Genomic DNA, 19,106 nt, shown 5'->3' on the forward strand with positions numbered 1-19,106 from the left:
GGGTCAGCTTACTTAATAAGGGTGAAACCTAACCATTTTTTCCCTATTACTACATAAGCTAGTGAATTACGGTGATTTTCTAGATTGCAGGTTGAATTTTCTTTTGCCAACTTCGTTTCGAATTTCGGTACTGAGAAATACTACAACTGGTAGTGATTTTATAACTGTTACGTTGCCAGCAGTGACACAAGTTGTCGGTAGTTTAAATTCTGAAAATTCAAATTGTTCTAGACTTCTGGACCCATTACTGGAAGCTAGTGAAATTTGAACATACTAATAATTAATTAATATCAGTATTAATATTAACACATAATAGTTATTTTATGTGTTGCTTTGTGTTGTGGTTACAATTTCAAGATTAGAGTCAGGTAGGCTAAGTGTAAATAAATATTACATATTTCGTGTGATATACGCCCTTGGCTAATTGACAGAAATACAATTTCACATTTTAATTAATTTCTTTCCTGTTTAGACTTCTATTACAATAATGGAGTAAATATTCTAAAGCATACATTTCAAAGTGGCATGCGTTTCCGGAATTTATACTAATCATTTCACGTGATCAAACAAAATACATTTTTAGATTAGGTCTCGTGATTCGTAAACTGTTTAATCAAAGCAATGAATTTCATGTTGTCAGACAAAATACATTTTAATATTAGATCATACACTAATCTACTAACTACTAACATAATGTGCGAGGGGTCCAGAAGAAAAATAGTCTTTCACAAATTATTGAACCTTTTAGAAAACACCTCCCCAACATAAAGATGAGATGTGATAAATAAGCAAGATATCGTTATTGTTAATACTATATTATTATTATTATTATTATTACTATTATTATTATTATTATTATTATTATTATTATTATTAATAAAAACAAATAAGTATATTGCGATATCGTGGACGTTCTGTAAAGTGTGTCGTCATTCAAAAAAGGTTGGGGTCACTGGACTAAACAACAACGAACTATTAAAAACATACACAAACCGCACTTCGCCTGTCTTGCCGAGAAGCTGGAACAAAACACTGAGGCTGTTGAACCGCAGCACCCGTATCGTAGTCAGTTTGTTAGCATTTTGGAAATAGTTGTGCTCACAATTAGCCATATGTGCAAGGGTGGGGCGGCTGTAAAACTTGCACAGCCTCGGGCGAAAATCATACACGAGGAGAGAAAATGTTAAATTTTTAGCTAATTACATCTGTTGTATTGTATATAGAACATCACAACACATTTATGTACTGGACAGATTATACAGTCGGTTATATGTATATTAGTTCATCACTAGACTTCGTTGAATTGCCACACGTAGCATGCAATCAGATTGCCGATGTACGGTAGTATAGAAGAGGTGAGCGACCTCCCGGTCTCGTAGTATAAGCAGTTCAAGTTAAGAGTTGTGACCGGTCTAAATAGATAGAGCAGCTACAGCTAATGTATATCTATGTAAGCACTTGTTTTTGCATTGCTGTGGTTGGAATAGTTAAAGCTTAACATTTGTTCAGTGCAGACAAGAATTCAATCAAACATACTACAATGAGAGTGTTGCTGTTCCAAACAATTGCCCCTGGAATACCCTTACCCCCGCAGCCAGTCTTGACCCGTTGGAAAACGTGGTTGGATGCTGTTAATTATTATGCAGAATATTACGGCAAAATAATGGGGGTAATTGATGCATTGGATAGCACAGACAGTTCCGCTGTTGCAGCTGTAAAATCATTGCCTTCTGAACAGCTATTGGAAGATATTTTGTTCATTGATTCTAATTTTAAAATCGTTTCCAAAAACATCACCCTGTTAGAATCGTCTAAACTACAACACTCAGACTACCTTAATATAGTGTATAAAGTATCACAAACCGTTATCCAAAATAACAATTCACTAATTTCAGAAAAAGTGAAATGTAAGTTGAGAAACATTATTGCTAAAAATTCTGCCTATTCACAACTTCGTATTATACATGATGTACTATCAGGTCACGACAAGACGTCTGAAGTTGGTGTACTAAAAAGTAGTGACTTTCCGTTCTTCGAATATGCACCTATTAGGCTACATCGTGTGTTGTTGAACATACATCTTCCCAATATAAAAACTGTTTGAGTGACCATCGGAGGAGGTTCACTTTGCAGTCGCTCAAAATGTACGTAACTCTTCACTGCAATGCACATATTCAAGGATGATGTGAGCATATTACATTAAATTTTAAGAGTTAATATATTTCACTACAAAATAATTGTGTATTTACATGTTTAGACATTTCCTACTTCAGTGATCATTCATTATATTTCTTGAATGCAGGATACAGGTTTTATTGTAACCGCAGTATACTGCTCAGTGTTTACATCAGAGGCATACTCCATCCGTTGCACGGCCCCTTCTCATACAGTCTATACCGCGTGCGCAGTAAACCCTGCGATTCTCGTGGCAATTCCACGAAGTCTATTCATCACTTTTTCAATAATTCTTTCTTTCTTTCTTTTTTCTTTCTTTCTTTTTTCTTTCTTTCTTTATTTCTCTATCTTCCTCTTTCTTTCTTTCTTTCTTTCTTTCTTTTCTTTTCTTTTCTTTCTTTCTTTCTTCGTCAGTTTCATCTCCCCTTTTATCACCGACTTAGAATCCAAGCCAGTGTATGGGAGAGTTTTATCTTTTGTCCAACAATTGACAGGCACATATTGAAAACTCCCTCGTCGTTGGCACAGCCCACAGCTGAGACAACACAGGATAGCTAATGACAAGGGAAATGTATCAAGTCCCGTGGACAGAAGATAGTCTAAGTAACTTCCATTGCTTACACCGGTGATTGAACCACGGTCCGCTTGGTTGGGAAGTGCATAAGCTTTACACATAGTCAAGGTATGTATGTATTTATTTACACTGCAAGTGGGCAAGCACCCGGTGGCAGTGGTATACACAATATAAACAATACACAATAAAATTACAATACACAATACAATTATACAATACACAATACAATTATACACACAGTACAATAAGAATACGCAATACAATTGAACACAATAATTACAATTAATAATAGTACATAAAATAACCTAATTAATAAGTGAACCTAATTTTACAATACAACCTACATATGTATAGGCCCTACATAAGTTTCACATTGGTCCGGATAAAAATCTTTCACTTTACTCTCATCTCACTCACTGTAGTGGCACTATGACGCATTTCACTGACCCTCTATAACACATTTTACTGACACTCTATAACACATTCCACTGATACTATAGAACACATTTCATTTACACTAAAAATTATCACTGATCGGAACTATTCACTGCACTGTAAAACCATAACTTCACTGACTCACCACGCTTCACTGATACAACAGCTCAAATAAGACAAATACTTACACCCTTATGCATACTTATAAACAGAACTACATTTAAGCTAAACATTTCTAGTCTAAGACCCTCTTACACACTATTTTTAAATAATTTACAATTCAAACCAAGTGAGTAACTCGTCAGGCAAAATAAATACATGTCACCTTAAAAAATTAAATGTTAAATGTCACCTTAATTTTAATTTACACTTTATACACAACTTTTTAAGTTATTCTTGAATCTCCTTAAGGAAGGACAGCCCTCAAAAACCGCTGCAGGTAGGTCATTCCAATCATTTATAGTTCTATTTAAAAATGAGAATTTACCTACATCCGTTTTCTGTTTTCTACATTTCATTTTAAAATCATGATCGTTCCTACCATAGTACGTTGGCTTTTCTAACCGAGCCGTTATGTCTACCCACGCTTTCTGACCTAGATGTGCTCTATACAATGATGTTATTCTAGTTTTCCTACGTCTTTTTTCCAAAGCGACGTTAATGCAACCGGACATAAGTATCTGAATTTAGCACAGAAAAATTTAAGGAAATCAGAAAAATAATGCAGCTATATAATCTGACTAATGCATATTTTCTTATATTCTGTATGAATTCTTTAATTAGTTGGAATTTCTCCTGAAGGACTTTCTGTATGGTTTTACTACCCAATCTAAAAGCCATTCTTGAGGGAGAGTTCCATTGTTTAGTATCGGAATTCTTATCGCGAAATGTGCAAAACCAGATTAGTCACGTAGGAAACTCACTGACAGGTAACCGAGGTCAGTTTTAAGTGGCAAGGGACATCCAGCTCAACTTATGAAATATTGAAAGCTGTAATATACCGGGGTAATTCAGTTCATCAAGTTGTATTGTGTGTCAAACTACACTTAATGCCCTTTTGTCACCGTCATCCTGCGCCATATCCATTTTAATACGTGTGTGTTGACCGAACTTAATGTCTGAAGTTTGAATTGCACGTGAAATTTGTTGTTGGACGGTGGAATTTTTGAAGTGGCTTGTAACTGCACCACAGGGTTAACAGCGTTCCCTTGGGCGTCCGCTCCTGGACAGTCCATCACAAAACTACAGAATGCTACACAACAGAAAAGTAAAGCCGACGAGCAATTACATTTCCATAAGTCTATATATATATATAATTTGAACTGGAAATGGAAATTACGGGAAAACGGCTGAGCGGATTTTAATAAATGACCCCTCATTTTGAAGCTTGGAACTCAAAATTAAAAAAAAATAGTAGTTTTCAGTGAAATGTCAATTTTTCAACATAATTTTCCTATTTTCCAAAATCCATCTGTCTTCAGTTTTGAGAACTAGCTACGAAGGCCATGATCTGCAAGAATGCTGACATATTTAGAGCTCAAATTAAACTTGTTATTAAAAACTTAACTTAATAAAAATAATTTACAGGTTCGATTCTGTGGTGTGTAATTTTCTGGGTACAGCTATTGGATATTAAAAACTACAAAACTTGAAGTGGTTTGATGACATTATTACCATTATGAATGAAATATTATTGTAGTTAATGCCATGATGTGACTATTTTTCATTAATTATACATATTAATGCTATATTGATGTTATGAAAGTGAAACGTTTTGGGGTTATATTAGTAGATGTAGAGAATACCTTAAATTAGATTTTGATTTCTATATTTTACTGAATGGCGGCTATATAGTATTTGTTACTGAAAGCTATAAAACTTAATAATATTATTAAAAATCAAGTATTTTATAGTTATTAATCAAGTGGGGTTGGGTCTTTTTCATATATTTAATGGCGGTGTGGCGTAGATATTTATATGCGTGGTTCTCTTCAGTATTGCCTCGAGAGAGAGTATCTTTCATTATTATGGAAGCAAATAACTTTCAGAATGTCTGGTATTCTTCATTGAAAATAAATCTGAAAAATGTTTATTTGAACGTCTAATGAACTTAGTTTCCAGCATTTGCTACACAAGCCACTAGTTGTATTTTAGCTCGTTCCTCAGACTATGTGTATATGGATTTTAACAGGCTATCTTATAAGTTTGCAACATGAAGCAAATCAGTTAAACAGTACAGACATAGGGATTCAGTTGAGTAGCTGACTCTTCAGGTCGTATCTGCTTGTCCTGATGATGGAACATGCACATACTTTTCAAACGTTGGAGATCTTTTATAATTTATTTTCCTTATTTTCGTTTTAACTGCGAGATTTTTGTGCGTCTGTCGAAATTGTTATTGTTACATTTGATTTTTGCCATATACCGGCACGTCTCCAAACCATGCAAAATCAGAAGGGATTAATGTCTTGTGAAACATCTCTAGGGAGATCCACATTCTAACCAAAATGTGATCTGTGGTAGAAGCGTGATTCTTCATCTTATCCTAACTTCCAAAGTGTCTCCAAGATTCGTTCAACCTGTTACAATATTGACTGGGTTATTTTTCTTGCCCTTATATATTTTTCTTTATCCACTATTAAGGAGAAAGATATATCTTTCGCTTATTTCAACATTTTTTCCTCAGAACCTGTGTACTCCGGAAATAAAAACTGACATGCTTAATATACACTATCTGTACATCACTAAGCAATTTTAATGTTTTTGAAAACCTACTAGTTACTTTTTTTAATTCTGAAAATTTGTGAAGTAGGCCTACTTTCTTAACTATGAGGTTATATGTGGATTATTTTATTCACTCGAGCAGCGTTTACAGAAAATGGAATGACGTCATATAAATGAAATAGTCACAGTAAAATAATTAACACGTCAACAATTATTCTAAACTTCTTGGGTACAATCTTCCATATGAAGGCGAAAAAGACATAAATTCTTAAACAATAAATTTGAATGTAACAAACGGAAGTCTTCAAAAGAAATTATAAGACATTAGCCAGACCAGTTCTGCCATACTATAGTGAAGTAAGGACCATAGATGAAAGGAGGATTACAGTAGCGGAAATGAGATTTAAGCACCTTGCGGCAGACTGCACTCGCTTAGAACATACACGCAATAATATAAACATTTTAAAAGAACTACAAGTGCAACCAATTTTGAAAAAAAAATCCAAAATTACCATGATACCTGGACACAACATGTATTGAGGATATCTCCCACCAGAATTTCTTTGCAACTATTACGTTACCAACTACGAGAGAAAAGAAATTGGGCAGATTTTTGAAGGCCACTTGGCCTAATCCGAAACGCGGTTGATGAAGATTACGATAATGACGACGATGTTTCTGGCCAATTAACAAGAACTCTGAACAGATATTTAATATCTTCTTAGTTCCATCTAGTAACACAACATAGTCTACAACAGCCGTGGCGAGAACGTGACTTGCGAGACATTGTGGCTCGCAGTGATAGCTGTGCATTTCACTTGCTTCTAACCTCCGCCAACCCCCACCCTCTCACTCACTGGAGTCAAACTCCGTTCCATTTGTATTTGTCTCTTACCTACGAGTGGCATATGTCTCTCTCGAAACCATGTACGAAAGTTCCTACTAGGATGGAAGGACGCATTTTTTTGCTGTCAATACGATGAGAATATTAAATGTATGATTTGTTCACAAGTATTACGAGGAAACGGTTGTATAACATAAAACGGCATTATACTACATGTTACTGATGAAACATTAAAAGGTTAAGCATTATTGTTGTTATCATCATCATCATCATCATCATCATCATCTCTGTACGTCGATCCTTTTCAGCAGATACACGAATAATGCAGTTAGCTCTTCAATTTGAACTCACTGATTTACTATGTGATGTTAAATGAAAGCTAGATGTAAGGACTTGACAAATGTTGAACTTTCAAATCTTTGCCAAAAAATAAATATCCGAAGCTTCGTTCTTTCGCTTGTTCTATTGAAGCCATGTTCGCTACAACTTACGTTTGTGAAAAATTATTTTCAACATTTAAAATAGTAAAAACCAAATTTAGATCACGACTGACAGACAATTAATGCCTTCGTGATCAACTACGACTGGCAGTAAGTGACATAATTCCTGATTTTGCAACTTTGTCGCAGAGACATTCTGAAGACAGTTAATTTTAGGTTGTGATATTGTTCATTTATTGTTCATTTCTTTCGTCGTTATACGTACTAAACATTAGTTTGTAGCCTTGTACTGTATAAAATTATATTTAAGTGTTTGATGTAAGTAAAATGAAAATCCGTTAATAAATCAGACAGTTGCTTCACTTCCCCATCGGGTGTCCGCCTCCCTACATAGGTGCTATGCACGTTGCAGGTTACACAGTGGCTCGGCGCACGATTACATTTACGCCACCGCTGGTCTACAAAATTTTGCTACATTTCAGTGGCACAGTGTATCGAAAAGTATTGGGCATAGCGGGCACCCTTGCCTTACACTAGGCATGTCAAACGTGGGCATTTCTAGCCTTCAAACGAAATGTAACACTAACGTAGAATATCTTTTAAGCATATGTATGCATGCGACTCGTAAGCGGAAGTTCTCTAGGCTACTTATCAGAGGATACAATATGCCCGCGCTTGTCATCTCTGCCTTACATCCTAAAAAGGATACTTCAAAATAAAACCGGGTCCAACGAAAATAGTGGTAATCATCAGGCTGGTAACCTGATCTTGTAAAAATAATTTTATTCATAACCTTCAGTCGGACATAAAATTTACAAAACTCAAACACACACGATCGTTTTCATTAGTAACTTTTCGAAATGAAATGTCCAACACATAATTAAGAAGTAGAAAAAATATGTGGAATTAGGCCTATTTATTGGATCAGAGTAACATTTTAAATAATACGGATATAAACAAATAATTGTTAAAATTATGCAATCACGCTTCTTGTACAGCACAATTTCTATGGCGTCTATAGGCCTATTAATGTTCTTCGTACGAATGAAGTTAGCTGCTTAGTTATTAAAGGGCAGTTTACCCTTATTACCAGGAAAATCACCGAGAATTGAACTCGTGCCAGACATAGGAGGAGCCCAAATTAAACGTCAGTACGATCATTCCATTCAATCATTACGCCATAAACTTTCAGAAGACATCCGCTTGCAAAACATGACGAAGAAGATTGCTGTAAAAAGAAGAACAAAAAGCATGGTATGGGTAGCTTAATGATTAAACCGCAATCTTAGAGCCACAATTCCGAAACAATTGAACCAAACACAAAGAAGACGAGCCAGTCTTTCTTGTAGGTAGAGAAATCTCTCGCAAACTAACCTTATTTAATTCATATTCTTCATAAACAATTTCATGCGCTAATTTTAGTATTGTAAAAAGTATTTTCATAACGATTCAACTGTATGAACTTACATTGATTAATTTGCAAGTTTCAGTAGTTACCTGAGTGTTCGTTAGTACAACTTTTTCTTCACATTTTCTCTTTCACTTGCAGTAATTTACTATATTCATAGCAAATAACTACCTACTTGCACTTCACTCCAGTCTTTGTTAAAGAAATTAACGACTTGCTTTTCTCAAAATTATTTAAGATGTGCCTACTTTTCTTTTTTTCAGTCAATCCGATATGCCCTAATTTCCTGGGGAAATGGAACCAAAATTGGGAGCGTTTTGATTTTACAAAACAAAGCCATTAGAATTTTATGTAAATCAAACTATCTGGAACATTGTCGGCCACTTTTCAGACAATCATGGATTTTAACAATCATAAATTTGTATATATATGATCTAGCCTAGTACTTTACACTCGACAAAATATCGACAATTACTCATTAGTGGCCAATATACATGATCATGAAATTAGAAATAGTGAACAAATTAATATTCCATATTGTAGATTACACAAGAGCAACACAAAATTTTTAATTATGGGGATGAAATTATATAATAAGCTCCCAAGTCAATATTATAAATTACAATCAATAGCTTCAAAACTAGATTTTACAATTGGTTATTAAATAATCCTTTTTATTTTGTTGCTGAGTTTTTCAACCCAAATTTGTATGAAATTGTATTTTAATAAATAAGTTTAATTGTAATTTAGTTAGTTTTCTTTAATGTAAAAGTTTCAAATTATTTCAGGTTTTCATTGTATTATTTAAATTTTACTGTTTCTTTTATTAGTGTTTTTTAAAATGTATTTATATGTTTTTCAATGTATTCTGACGAAACCTAAAACTGTATGTCTAATGGTCAAATAAACTGAATTGAATTAAATTGAATTGAATTGAATTGAATTAAATTGAACCAAACGAACACACACAAAACAAGATGTTAAATTAACCGGTAAGGCCGGCAGCAAACTGCATCGGACATTCTGTCTCAGACAGAACGGTTTTGTCTCGGACCATCTGATATGACGGTAATTACATGCATTGTTATGAGGTTTCAGCATACTGGACCGGACAAATGTCCCGAGGCGAATGTCCGATGCAGTATGCTCCAGCCTCATATGAGTGTAATCACTAGGGACCGGATTTTTATGTAATATCAAGTTGTGAAATATGTACATATTTATGTAAGAAAAATAAGCTGAATATGTACCAAAATATGTAAAATCATGAAAATATTTAATATCAATATGTGGCAGGTATAGGATAGGTAAGACTGTCCAGTTGTGATTTTCCCGCACACTTGACACATTACTATTTTATCATCTGTAATGAAAACTTCGTCCATCGCAATCCATGATTTTATTTTTGTCGTTAGGGTTGAAGATACAGGGGCCATTTTAGTTAAAAGCAGTAGAAAAACTCACTTTCACTTTATACTGTAAGTACTAAAACTAGAGAACTAAGTGAAATGAATGACACAACAGTACTGCAAGCACTGTTTCGCTTTACTGGATTAGGAGAAAATAAGAGGAGATGTGGGACACATGCATTTTAGCTGCTCCCTGTAAGAAACAAAGTGTCTACTAAAACCTCAAACCATAGGTATTCACAAACTGTTGTTTGAAAAGTGACATTCCTGTCTCATTCAGAAGAGTAGGATTATTCCAGCCGAGAACCATACTTTCTAATTGCTCGAAAAATCCCTTTTCCGTATAGGTCTACTAAATTTTTAAAGTAAAGAGGTCAAGCATTTATTTTAATCTGTCAACATCTTTCCAGATTGTTCCTTTACTCCAGCTTTTCAAAAGTCGACTACTTTATTGCGCTCATGTCAGACTTGACATGGGTTTTCCATGGAAAGATTAGAAAGAGGGTGGGTAAGGTTGCAAATTGCATGGGAACGGCTTGTAAGACGTGTGCAGAACAATTCTAGTTCGAAACAAATCATGTCATCCTCGTCCCACTCCACCGCATGAAGACAACGCTACTTTCTGAGTGATTTTTATAATACAAGGTAGTTGTATGAGAAGGTTGTCTTTTGTTCACTCATATTTACAGTTGGCAGTATGGGGGGAGTGCCTCTATTACTTTCTGGAACTAAGGACGTTATGTTTCGTCCCGAAATATATCCCTTCTTAAAGGCTTTTTAAATCTTTGTATTTCAAATTGTAAACTTCCCCAACAGAAGTTTTTTTTTTTTTTTCCTTTTAGAGAAGTAAAAATTAATAAACCCCATAAATATGTAGATTTATGTAATATCAAGCCATAATATGTGATGTGGGGTAAATATGTGAAAATATGTAGTATCAAATTTTAATATATTAATGGTAATTACAAGATTCGCAAAGATTTGTTATTTATATACGGTTAGGTTGAAAGAAATATATGTAATACGTAAAAATCCGGTCTCTAGTAATCACCGTCACATCGAACGGTCCGAGACAAAACCGTGCTGTCTCAGACAGAATATCCGATGCAGTATGATGCCGGCCTGCCGCGTCTGTGTTTCGAGTGCTAGTGTAATGGTCTTCCATCCAGGTAGCGAGGTTTCGATTCCCGGCTAGGTCGTCCCAGAACTTGTGATGGACAAAATAGACATTTCACAAGGTTTTCTTCAGGACACTCCCGTTCCCTTTTATCATTCCATCTCCCCCTAATTTCATCTATTATCTACAATAGTTAAAAACAGCCTCGGTTGAAGTTTTGAAGGGAAGTACTAGTTGTTGAGTCTGATATAGAAAGGGCTTGGGGTTCCAGAGCCTGGAATTTTCAGGTATTCGTTTTCGGAGATGGAGCTTGGCTCTGCTAGGGCTGAAGCAGTACTGTCCATCTATCTCCTCACTCCTAAATCACTTGAGAAATCACACGTCTTATAAATACGTTTAAATATGGTGTACTCAAAGGAGAACCTGTCTTAACGCACGACTCTGAAACATCGGTACAAAATAAAACGGACGAAAATTCAATGAATATATTTGAAAGGAAAACTCTGAGGTGAAAGCCAACAAAAATGAAGAGCCATGCAGGCTTTATGGTGATAAATACCATGGGTAGTAAGAATAAAGCTTAAGTACTTTCTCAAGGTTTATACTTTTGAGTATGAGCACTTCCTGTGATTATATACTCGTAACCCTCTAGAACATACTCATATTCGTAAGAATAAAGACATTCTACCTAACGCGAATATATACCCATCTCTACAGCCTTCTTGATCGCTTAAAAGTTAGTATGTACTCGTGTTACCTATCCTCTTTGATCAAATTGCACCGTGATGCTCAGTTTTTTTTATAGACTTTCACATGCTATCCGCATGCTGTAACGGTTTGTGTTTTGCTTTTTATAAATAAATAAGTAAATAAGTAAACAAAATAAATTAATTAGTTAATTAAATAAACAAATAAATAAACATGAAAGAGAGAGTGAATCAGATAAGTGACGTTAATAAACGGGAAACAAGAAAATAGTAGTGGGAAATCGTCATTACGGGATGTTGGATAGAGATTACAATCCATTTCTAGAATTCCAGTTATGCTAATTCTATTTTTATTATAGAGAGTTTTATATTATATAATTTAAATTTACGAGTAATTGCATTTTGCAATTCAAATTTTACAAAATAAACTGTAATTGTTAATTATTTTTAACAATACAATCTAACCTTATAATTTGATAGCCATTCATATTTTTATAGGTTATGTTTTTTTTTATGAATAACAAATACGTCTGTAACCTTTTTCACATTCACTTTTGTGAAGCGTTAAAGGCTTCTGAATTTCACGTCTTTTTCTATATTTTTCCATGAGGCACTACATCGTTCATAAATTCTGCCATTTTTTTATTTAACTTTAAACTCAACACAAATCAACAAATATTCAGAATTGAGCCTGCTACAAACCATACTCAGAATAGCATGAGAACGAACTTATAAATATTAGAATATACTAGCTTTTATTCTTATCAATCATGAGTATATATTCTGTACAAGATGGACACGAGTATATTCTACTATGCTTCCATGTTATGAGTATGTAATCAAAAATGAGTAGGTACTCAAATGTTTTTATTCTTACTAACAAGAGTGTATACAAAAAAAAAAGTCCAGTATATACTATATACTCATGTTTATTCTTACCATGGATTGTCTTACATATTGAAGTATAAAGAAGGATTGAATGTACAGGAATGTGACTGAAATGGCAGATTCAGATCCAAGCTAGGGTTTAAACAAGAAATATACGGAGCACGGAAAATCGACCCATCAAGATAGATGGCGTTGAACAGGATCTAAGAAGTCTAGGCGTTAGCGATTGGGAGAGGTACGCACGAGATAGGACCATTTAGAGAAGACATATTGCTAAAGTCAAAAGAGAGTTGTGTAACTGATGGTGGTGGTACTTAAAGGAGAATTTACCAATCTGCGGCACATTATTTCCAACATTCTTGAAAATTGTCACCCATACCACCAACATCCAATTATAATTTTTAATGAAGTCCAAGAGTTTCGTTCCACGCCATAACGTCGTGGTCTAAGGCTTCATGCCTGGACTCGCGTTAAGGAATGAGCGTACTGGTTGGATGATCGTTCACCTCTGTCGAGGCATGTGGACGTCTGACCAGCAGTCGGCTGATCGGCCTTGGCTCTTCATAGGCTGTCGCACAACGGGGAAAAAGGAAAAGAGTTTCAAAACAAGAACATTCAGCAAATCTTAACAGAACAGACGTTTGTCTTGATGTATTATTTATTATTTAGTGGGTTATTTTACGACGCTTTATCAACATCTAAGGTTATTTAGCGTCTGAATGTGATGAAGGTGATAATGCCGGTGAAATGAATCCGGGGTCCAGCATATTGCTCATATTGGGTTGAGGGAAAACGCCGAAAAAAACCTCAACCAGGTAACTTGCCCCGACCGGGAATTGAACCCGGGCCACCTGGTTTCGCGGCCAGACGCGCTGACCGTTACTCCACAGGTGTGGACGTCTTGATGTAAATAAACGTCTATCCCTAAGGGGCCCCGCTACTGAGTTTTCGTCAAATTCTATTCATTTTCTTCATTTTTTAAAATATGGTGCCAAAAAATCTATGGTTTCTTGAGTATCACTGTAGTGAAGATTTCATCACGATATCTTCATTCTAAGTTACAAATTCAATTTTTTTAGTAGGTTATTTTACGACGCTTTATCAACATCTAGGTTATTTAGCGTCTGTATGAGATGAAGGTGATAATGCCGGTGAAATGAGTCCGGGGTCGAACACCGAAAGTTACCCAGCATTTGCTCATATTGGGTTGAGGGAAAACCCCGGAAAAAACCTCAACCAGGTAACTTGCCCCGACCGGGAATCGAACACGGGCCACCTGGTTTCGCGGCTAGATGTGCTAACTGTTCAGTTTGTCATACATACATACATACATACATACATACATACATACATACATACATACATACATACATACATACATATATAGCCTCGGTAGCGTAGTTGGTATAGCTCTGGCCTTCTATGTTCGAGGTTGCGGGTTCGATCCCGGCCAGTTCGATGGCATTTATGTGTGTTTAAATGCAACAGGCTCATGTCAGTAGGTTTAATGGCATGTAAAAGAACTCCTGCGGGACAAAATTCCGGCGACGCTGATACAACCTCTGCAGTTGCGAGCGTCGTTAAATAAAAACATCTGCAACTGGTGGCTTGATTTTTATGTTTAGGATGTTTTCCATAGCAATCACTATATTGATTTTCAAGTCACTAACATTTTTTGCCCGTTCTTGTACTTTACGCTCTATCAGTTTGAGTCCATGTTCTTGCAAATAGATGCGATGTCTGTTTGTCCTTGTCTTTTCCGAGTTTGGATCATTCATCAAATACAAACAACCATTGATTGCCTTGGGGTAACTTTCCAGACAACCGGAACATGCTTCAACATACATGCAAAGGAAAGGGCAACAGCAGCAACGAAAGCTATTTACGAGATAAGACAGCTACAGAAACTGTCGCTGCACACTGCAATGACTCTTTTCAGAGCAAAAATATCCCCGATCCTCACATACGGGATACATCTAATTTGGCCATATCTATCCAAAAAAAAGCCCTGGAAAACCTGTAAGCAGTTAAAGCCAGATTTCTAAAGACAACTTTAGGAATATCAATATATACACCATCACGACTAGCTTACGACCTTGCCCGGGAAACCTTCTTCATCGAGGACGTTCGAACACAACTGCTGCTGCCATCTTCGAAACGAGCGGATGAACTTCTACTCGAACGAAGAAAGAAAAGAGAAGAGATCTCGCAGGAATTCTACGCAACGGACGCCATGGTAGATAGAAATTGGACAGGACCAAACTGCGATCTACGCAGCGCCCTGACAAGACTAGCAGTTCACGGATTCCACCATAAACTATGCACGAAGTCAATATTCCACGAGCCAACAGAACAGTGTGTGTGCAATCTGTGCGAGAAACATTGTAGCCGCTATCATTTCACTATTTTATTTATTTATCAGAGCTTCCTCAAATTAGAGGCTGCCATTAGACAAAGCATACAAGACAAGAACAAGTAGAAGATGAGAGCTTGTGTCGACTCCGCCTTTGGTTTCATTGTAGAATAAATTTATATGTGATTTGTTCTTCTTTCCATCATTTTCAATAGTTGTGTCTTTATGCGGTATAGACAATAAAATAAGGATCTTTTTGGACTTTCATGGGTGACGTAAGAAACCAAAGTAACAGGCGGATTTCCTGTGTCGGGATCAGTGAAATCGAATTTCCTAAAGTAAACCTCCCGATCTTTGGTCGTTTTCAGTTCCTTTGCGTTTAGTCTGCATTGTACCAACAAGTGTAAGACATAATCAGTGTACAGTTCTTCAACCAGTTCAACTGATGTATAATATCTGTCTGTTGTGATATCACGACCTGAATCTTTTAGAGGCGTCGCAAGCCTCTTCACAATTGGTTTAGGACCCCTGGATACTGGAGTACTGTCTTCTGTTTTGCCCGCATACTTACACCTCCACACGCAAGATATACAGGGACATCATTTTATTTTTAATTCAATTTTTATTGTACCTGAATTTTTAATGTACTTCACTCCCACCCCCTCTACTAGTAAACTACCGTTCTCGACACAGAACCAAGGCCGGGTATGCGGTCATAGTAAGCAGAACTCAGTGAGTATAGTACGTTCCAGAAATATGTTCGCGATTTCAAGTGGCGAAAGAGCTTTCAATATTGAATCATATTTTCGCACAGGTACTGTCGTCCGTTTTCCTACGTTGCATCCCGGTTTCCCCCACTCGCTTCTGTTCGCCCCTCTGTACAGACTAGTGGCTGGGCTGTCTTAGCTCTTTTCTGAAAATATTAATTTCTGTTAAGAATTGGACATCTACGTAATATTATGCAACTTAAATAAGAGGGCCTCGTTAAGTAATTAACTGTAACGTGAGTTCCCCCCTTTCTACGACTCTGCTACATAACCATTTGAAAGGACAGTAGATAACATGTCTGAGTAATTTTATCTTTTCGGATTGGGCAGAAGTGAAGATTGAATTTAAAATACGTAAGGTCTCTTTTATAGAGTAGGTACAGAATTATTTCAACATGAGTTACTGATACGAAATATGAACCTGGTAATTGGAATTAGGTACAATAGTCTGTAGTGCGATAATATGCACAAAAGAACTGAAGCTTGTATCGAAATAAACGGCCAGCATTTTCAAAAATGTGTTTAAATATCCATATTATGATTATTTTTCAATTTAACTTCATTCTCTATATTGTACGCTAATGTGCTGTAGACAGTATAATATACTGTACTGTACACTGCATAATGAATACGTCCGAATGGATAGCTCAATTCGTGAGTAAAAACACTTATTGTTAATACAGTACTGTATTTTGATTAAACAAAAACCTAATAAAAATTAACAAACTGAAAATCCCGATGGATGAACTACTTTTCTTCCCTCCTATACCTATTAAAGTGATTTGTTTGTATTTTACGCCAGTCGTGGAAGGGGGAAACAAACGTCGTTTCCGGTTCTCAATCTTTAATCCAAAGGTATAACCAGGTTAATATTAGAAATGTTAGTAAAAATAAAATGATGTCCCTGTACCTTTCTCTCCAGTCAGCTAGTATTCTGATGAGAACACCATATTTGCCAGGTTTTTCCTTCATAAACACCTTGAACGGACACCGTCCTCTAAATAACGACAACATCTTATCAATCACTACGCTCTCTCCTGGACAATAGTACTGCACAAATGTTTCATTCATTAGTTCAAACATTCTCGAAGAGGAGCGATCCTCTCTGGTGTCAAATCTTATAACTTTCACAAGTTCTCGAAATATATTTCGACTTATTGTTGCAAGATATACTGGTCGACCAAATCAAGACAGTAGATATCTGTCAAAGATGATAGGATACTTGGTGCGAAGACTCAGACTGAAATGTTATTCCCACGTGTGTATAAAAAAACTTGAATTTATTTTTGTGTTTTTAATAAGACTCAATTGTATTACTTATTGTTTTATTCGATAACATGTCATTGTATTGTTGGTTTAAACAACATGAAAAATGATTCAAATGCAGATGAAAATTTATTATTAATCTTTTATATGTTTTTAGTAGTTATTTATCAACATCTCAGGTTATTTAGCGTCTGAATGAAATGAAGGTGATAATGCCGGTGAAATGAGTTCGGGGTCGAACACGGAAAATTACCCAGCATTTGCTCATATTGGATTGAGGGAAAACCCTCTTGCCCCCATCGGGAATCGAACCTGGGCCACCTGGTTTCTGGTATCGTGGCCAGACGCGATAACCGTTACTCTACAGGTGTGGACTTTCTTTTGTGTTGTGTGTTAAGATCCATTGTATTATTTTTTCAGTAATTATATATCATTTCATTTTATTGTTGGTCTAATAAACCTGCTTCGAGCACAACATACCCTCCTTGCAATCCTCCATATCTGTACATATAAGAAAACTCAGCTGATTAGTGAACATGACCCAACTACGCCGTAAAATGGGGTTTCAATGTATATACAGGGACATCATTTTATTTTTACTAACATTTTTAATATTAACCTGTCTATACCTTAAGGGAACCGGAAACACCGTTTGCTGCCCCCTTTCACAACTGGAGTTCGATGATACTGGCGTAAAACACAAACACATCACTTTACTAGGTATAGGAGGGAAGAAAAGTAGTTCGTCCATTTACGTAAACTAGGAAATATCGCAATCCATTTACGTAAACTAGGAAATATCGCAAATTTGAGTTCGATCATTTTCATTAGGTTTTTGTTTAATCAAAATGCAGTACTGTATTAAGAATAAATGTTTTTACTCACGACCTGAGTTATCCATGCGAACGTATTCATTATGCAGTGTATATTATACTGTCTACAGCACATTAGCGTACAATATAGAGAATGAAGTTCAATTGAATATTAATCGTAACATGGATATTTAAACACATTTTTGAAAATGGTGGCCGTTCATTTCGATACAGGCTTCAGTTCTTTTGTGCATATTATCGCACTATAGACTATTGCATCTAATTCTAATTACCAGCTTCGTCCTTCGTACTAGTAACTCATGTTGAAATAATTCTGTACCTACTCTATAAAAGACTACTTATGTACTGTAAATTCAATCTTCACTTCTGCCCTACCCGCACAGATAAAATTACTCAGACAGGCTATCTACTGTCCGTCCAAATTGTTATGCCGCAGGATCGTAGAAAGGGGGGAAAACACGTGACAGTTAATTACTTAACGAGGCCCTTTTATTTAAGTTATTTTAAACAGTTGTATAATATTACGTAAACGTCCAATTCCTAACAGAAATTAATGTTTTCAGAAAAGAGCTGACACAGCCCAGCTTTTACAGAGGGGCGTGCGGAAGCAGTTTCTGGAACGTACTATACTCACTAACTCAGTGCTGTTTACTATATGCAGCCTTGATTCTGTCTGGAGGACAGTTGGAACTTCATTAGTAGAAGGGGTGGGAGTGAAGTACATTCAAAAACTCAGGTACAATAAAAATTGAAGTAAAAATAAAATGATGTCCCTGTACAACATTTTATTTTTACTCGAAACTGTAATGTAATTGTTTAATTAACCAATTATAATCATTTTCACTTCACAATTAATGAAAATATTGTTAGATTTTTTTAAACAATTTTAATTGGTTTAAATTGTGTTTCTACAAAAAGTAGGCTACGTAGCATACAAATAGGTACCTACTCCAGGGAAGTTGAAGACGAGAAACATTATACACCGCATGTCATTTACACATTGTTTTAGTACGTAATCGAACTCAATATCTGCTAGGGAAATTAACGTCTTTGTATTTACATAAAATCTGCAGTACCAAGTAATTCTACTTCATGTTTCGAAAAATTCTCTGTTCTCCGTCTCTTCTTAATTGGCTCCATTTTAACAACAATATCAAATCTTTCAT

The 19,106-nt window shown here is 35.7% G+C and overlaps 1 protein-coding gene across 34 annotated transcripts in view; it reads right to left on the reverse strand.

The window, feature by feature from the left end:
* Window positions 1-19,106, reverse strand: part of para (sodium voltage-gated channel paralytic) — an 873,489-nt gene that overhangs the window by 771,641 nt on the left and 82,742 nt on the right. The gene's annotated exons all lie outside the window — the stretch shown is intronic.

The sequence above is a fragment of the Periplaneta americana genome, chromosome 12 (genome assembly GCF_040183065.1).
Source record: "Periplaneta americana isolate PAMFEO1 chromosome 12, P.americana_PAMFEO1_priV1, whole genome shotgun sequence".
Lineage (NCBI taxonomy): Eukaryota > Metazoa > Arthropoda > Insecta > Blattodea > Blattidae > Periplaneta > Periplaneta americana.